This window comes from Oryza glaberrima, chromosome 12, assembly GCF_000147395.1.
Source record: "Oryza glaberrima chromosome 12, OglaRS2, whole genome shotgun sequence".
Taxonomy (NCBI): domain Eukaryota; kingdom Viridiplantae; phylum Streptophyta; class Magnoliopsida; order Poales; family Poaceae; genus Oryza; species Oryza glaberrima.
In genome coordinates, this window is record NC_068337.1 from 3,708,967 (window position 1) to 3,714,414 (window position 5,448).

The 5,448-nt window shown below is 43.2% G+C and overlaps 1 pseudogene; it reads right to left on the reverse strand.

Moving 5' to 3' along the window:
• Positions 1–1,214: 1,214 nt before the first annotated feature.
• Positions 1,215–4,223, reverse strand: LOC127757708 (uncharacterized; annotated as a pseudogene).
• Positions 4,224–5,448: the final 1,225 nt, after the last annotated feature.

The window sequence follows — 5,448 nt, forward strand, 5'->3', positions numbered from 1 at the left end:
CATTTCTCAAATAGCAATCACCCCACTATCGAAGTAATGTATAGGGATGAAAACGGATCGGAAACGGACGGAAACTAGCTTTATCATATTCGTTTTCATATTTTTTTTTCGGAATCGGAATCGGAATCGAAAACTCGGATACGGAAATGAAATCGAATATTATCGAATACAGATACGGAGCGAATACGAGACGGAACGAATACGGTAGCGAATATTTACCGATATATAAAAAGCCCCTCAAATTGAGTTTCTTGATCAAGGAAAAGATATCACTTATTATTTTAGTTAAACATCGCCAACAATTATATCGTCAATTTTGTAGACGGTCTCACAACCGTATGTGAAAAATCGATTTTTATGGTTGTTCCTCTAAGAGATCCATATGCAAATATGATTATCATTTTCTATTCTCAAGACCTTTTACTAGATGTATAACTTACTTGCCATTGTATAAATTGGAGATGTTATTTATTTTACTTCACATCTTCAAAACTTGCAATATTTGTTTTATGCTTTAAATGCTTTCAAATACAAATGTTATAAACTACAAAGTGGTAGATCCCGTTGAGCTCTACAACTTTGATATGGAACACATCTCCATCAGATATCGTTTGAATTGTAGATCTGAGATTTTGTAAAAATTAATATGGTATATTATAATGAATATTTAGACCCTTAAATAACCTCAAATAATAAAATAGTCAATACGAAAGTTGTAGATCTCATCGAGATCTACAATGTTGATATAAAGTTTGTCTTCATCTGATTCCGTATGAAAAAGTTATGTATATATATATGTTTTTTCTAAAATTTACTCAATGTTTGCGGATATCCGAAAAAAATTCCGGATAGTTTCCGACCGTTTTCCGATTCCGACGGATAGTACCCATACTGTATTTGTTTTTGTTTCCGAGAAAAAAAAATCCGAATTCGTTTCCGAATCCGAGAATTTTCAGATAGTTCCGACCGAAACTATCCGAATCTGAAAAAAGGTCCGGACGGACGGAACTATCCGAACCAGTTTCATCCCTAGTAATGTAGAGTATACATCTCTATTTGTGGGATTCAGATATAGTAGAATTGGTTCTCGGAATCACCAATACGACTAGGAAATGAGAAACTACATACACTTTGTTACTGATCACACTGATCTAGCTCCTAAAAAAATCTTAACACCTCATAGTTAATGTACGCCTGAAAAAAATTGCACTGCAAACAACAAATGGATTAACTGAAATTGCCACACAAATGCCAACAAAGGTATATCAACCGGCTGGTCACAACTTCACAAGTACAAAAGAAACCATCGGCACCATCACATCACATCACATCTAGCTTAATTAGTTCAAAGCAGTACTTGCAATTTGACAGAGGCTTAAAATTAGTACTAAGTGTCATCCTCATAAAGGTAGTAGTTAGCCATGGATTAGTCAAAGCACAAGCATGCACATGAGACATTAATTAAGGTAGCACTGACCAGGCAATCATGATCGACATCCTGCAGAACCCAAGATTGAATCCACACCTGCTTCTCAACGCATGCCTAGGCCTGATGTCCACCTGTCTCGTCACAATCTCTTCGCTGCCAATCTCTGCAGCCTCCACACCAAGGATCAGGCTTCCCTTCTCCCCCACCACCACGACGCGCCGCTGCAGCACGACGAGTGGGCCACTGTCGTCATCGTCATTGACCACCGCCACCTTGCCGTCACCGGAGTCGAGCAGCACCACGTCTTCATCGATGCCAGCGGTGCGAGCGGTGAGACGGGCCCTGAAATCGGTTGAGCCTTCGATGACACGAACTGCGATGGTGGCCTCCACGGCGAATATCAGGTGTGCGAAGACGAACTCCATTGTGGAGCCGGGCGAAGCCGGTATTGCTCATGTGCGCTACGCCGTCGTAGAAGAAGGCGTTGTAGCTTAGCACCTTATCGTCCTCTTCAGATTCAGACGACGGCAAGCCACCATTGTTGTGGGTGATCACCTTGAGGTCAACCTCGAACATGACAGGGTTGATCAGCACGACGGCACGGCTAGGGCCAGTGAGCGTCAGAGATGAATCCTGTATATATACATGCATAAACACACACATAAATATATATGCACAGTAAGCAATATACAGATCATGTCTGGATTCTGATCTTACACATTGATCTTCAGTTCAAAAAAATATAAGCAACAACTATGATCCAGGATGCAACCCCGAATTTCAGACCGATAAAACCATACTATCTAAGTATTACCTCCATTTTAAAAAGGATGCTAGACTGATAAAACTAAATACTCCATGCGTTTACAAATATAAATACTTTGGACTTAGACATGGTTTCCAATGTGTTACTTTGACCTGTATCTATAAAAATAAATTATTCCAAATAAAAAGTGTTATGATAATTTGTTTAACGATAAACCTAGCAACACCTTTCTTACGTCATCCATCAGTATGTTCTTTTTAACAATTTGGCAGTCAAAACTAAAAAGGTTTGGTTTGGCGCTGTTCTATTCTAAAAGTGCTTATATTATATTTATGGATAGAGAGAGGAGTAAGCTAGTACTAGCATAAATCATAGGAAAGATAAATATGTAGAATGTGATGCTTGCCTGTGGCGAGGCGAGGGTCTGGCAGTTGTCCCTGTCGCGGCGGAAGAGGAAGTTCCTCTTGTGATCCAGCGAGTCACGGACAGCAACGATGCCGTAGACACGCAGTGGCCACTCAAGGTCGCTCCCCTTGATCTCTGTCACCTTGACTGGAAATATCTGTAGCACGTCCATCGGCCACGATGATATCGGCAGCACAGGTCCATCGGTGTGCTGCATGGGCGGGATTGCAGCTGTAGGCATATAGATATAGAATTTGTTGAATCATTATTGAATGCATGGAATGGAATTTCAGTGTTCTAAAAGTCCACTGTGATTTTGTGTTTGGATGTGCATTAGGCAGCTGTCCTGTCTGGTTATATTGATATAATTCTACTTCTTTCTTTTTGGAAAAAAAAATAAGGCTTGCTAATTGCTTGGAAGGAGCTAGACAGGTTTGTTATAAGAGTTTAGCCCCCTATCCTTGCATCTAGCACCTTCTCGAACCATGTGGAATTTCATACTCCCTCCGTCCCATAATATTGAAACCTAAGACTGGATGGGACGTTTCATAGTACAACGAATTTGGACATACATCCCGTCCTAGGTTGTAATAATATGGGACGAAGGGAGTAGTGAAATTCTGTCGTGTGACCTCATTCCTCTTGACACACATCCAGTGCAGACCAGGGCTTTTTGTGTATGCTCAGATTAACTTGGGCCGTGTTTAGTTGTTTTGGCCAAAAAATTTTGACGTATACGGACACACTTTTGAAGTACTAAACGTAGACTAATAACAAAACAAATTACAGATTCCGCCTGTAAACTGCGAGACGAATCTATTAAGTCTAATTAATTCATCATTAGCAAATATTTACTATAGCACCACATTGTTAAATCATGGCGTAATTAGGCTCAAAAGATTCGTCTCGTAATTTATATGCAAACTGTGCAATTGATTTTTCTTTCCGTCCGTCCACATTTAATGCTCCATGCATGCGTCCAAACATTTGATATGACGAAAAAGTTTAAAGTTTAAAGGGAACTAAACACAGCCTCGCAGCAGAGTGGTCAATGCCTAATAAAATTTAGCTTACTAGTATGTCCAAAAAAGAAGGGGAAAAAAAACTAGTTTGCACATGAGCAAAATTGGTGGCCATATCGTTGACATCGAAATCTTGCGCCTGTAAAGAAATTTTTTTTTTGAAACGAACGCCTGTAAAGAAATTGTTTGGGCTTCTTGTCCTTAAGATTAAGATGATGAGATGTGATTGGTGCGCAATGAAGAAGAAGAACTCACTCTCGTCCTCAAAGGAGGATCCGTCGTTTTTGCCGTAGTTGGTGGCCCGGGTGGTACGGTAGGAGTCGAGGAAATTGGAGTCGTCGTTGTAGTAGTCGTTGTCCTCGTCCTCGTCCATGGACTGGTAGTCTTGGCAGGCGGTGGTGGTGTTGCGGCCGCCCTCCTCGCGCGACCTCTTCGCGTCTCCGCCGGCGGGGATCTCCTCCTCCGTCGTCCTCTTCTGGCCGTGGCCGGTCCCGTTCCGACCCGAATCCACCTCCATCCCCTGTCGCTCGCCTCGCCGCCAAGATGGATCGCTAGGGTTTTTTTTTTTTCTTTTTCTTTCCCCGGATAAGGGGGTGTTTGGCACTAAACTTTAGTTCATATCATATTCGATGAATTTGGAGTATTAAACATAAACTAGGTATAAAACTAATTACATAAATAAGAGCTAATTCGCGTGACAAAATTTTTAAGTCTAATTAATCCATAATTAGCACATGTTTACTGTAGCATCACATAGGCTAATCATGGATTGATTAGGCTTAATAGATTCGTCTCACGAATTAGTTCAGGGTTATAGAATGGATTTTATCAATAGTCTACGTTTAATATTTATAATTAGTGTCCAAACATCCGATGTGATAGTGACTAAAAAGTTTTAGTCTCATCTAAACATGGTCTAAAAAAATGTTTTAGCCATTCTCTTCAGATGACTAAAAAGTTTTAGCCATCTAAAAAGAAACCTAGGGCTTTGGCTTGGCTCAATGGGAAGTGTTGGGGAAATATAGGGATGAAGAAGCAGAGAAAATGGACATTTAGTCATTCTCTAAACGCGGTTTCGCTGGAATGCCATCCGAAACCGTGATTCGCTAAAATGCCAATATGGGCCGCTCACACACTGCTACTTTGTCATTTTCTCCCATTTAGCCATTTTCCATAACATTTTCGAAAATGCAGAGGATGGGGAGATGATTTTGCCCCTCGGTTGGCGGCTAAAGGGGATCAAGATCTAGCTTGGGTGTGAGTTCCTCTCTCTCTCCCTCCGTCTGCTCTCTCCCATCCTTGCTCGTCGGCGACGGAGTCGATTAGGCTATGGAGGAGCAGAGGGCACGGCACATAGGGGAGAGATGGCGACCGCGCCGGCAGCGTCGACCAGTACGCGGCCTCTCCCTATCAGAGCGACGCCTTCTCCCCCTCCATACGCGCCGCCGTCTTCCCCACCTCGCCGCCGTGGCTCCTCCTACCGTGCCGCCGCCTCCTTCCCCAACGTTGCCGGCGCCGCCCCCAACCTAGTCCACCTCCAACCTAGCACTGCAGGATTGCATCGCCATCGAGCACGTCCGTGAAGTAGAGCGCTGCAAGATGCAGTCGACGCATCTACGGCCGTCACCGCTGGCGCCGTTCGGCAAGAACAAGACGAGTTGGTGCGTGCGTGACGGCGCGTCGGCTTCGTGCGGGAGGTTGCTGCGAAGCCCTTGGGCGGCCGGCTGCCTGCCTGCTTGCTATTTTCTTCCTAGCTCATGGTGGAGCTCGCCGTTGCTGCCCGAATTTCAGAAGTATGAATGAGCTAGCTTGCCTTCTTGCTGTAG